Genomic DNA, 531 nt, shown 5'->3' on the forward strand with positions numbered 1-531 from the left:
AGTACGTCGGGTCCGGCGGACCAGCACTGGTCAGCCCCGGACCAGACGACTCTTTCCTTTTGGTCCGTTCCATCTCAGTCCGTCGGTGTGCGGAAACCTCGAAACACGTCTGGTCCGGCGGACCAGAACTGGTCAGCCCCGGACCAGGCGTGTTTTTCTCTTGGTCAGTGCTGTCTTCCCTGGCTCGGCGGACCGCACATGTTTTGTTCCCGTCCTGGTCCGGAGCTGACCACGCGTGGTCCGGCGGACCGGGACCGGAACCTCCTTCTTCCTCGCGATTTCTCTGGTTCTGTTTCGATTTTTCTCATTCTAATCGATTCGGGGTTGCTTCCAAATGCTACTAAAACACAGTTTGACATCCCTAAACATGTTCTAAACCTCAAGCACGCAATGAAATCTCGATTTGGACCATCACACATTGAAAACAAGCTCTCACAAATCCAACTCAAGCCATTCACCTTGTTCTTGAGTTTGTCCGAGCTTGTGTGCGTTCCTCGTGGCTCCACACGACGTGAACACCTTCAGGACACG

Source organism: Tarenaya hassleriana, unplaced genomic scaffold, assembly GCF_000463585.1.
Source record: "Tarenaya hassleriana unplaced genomic scaffold, ASM46358v1 Cleome658, whole genome shotgun sequence".
Lineage (NCBI taxonomy): Eukaryota > Viridiplantae > Streptophyta > Magnoliopsida > Brassicales > Cleomaceae > Tarenaya > Tarenaya hassleriana.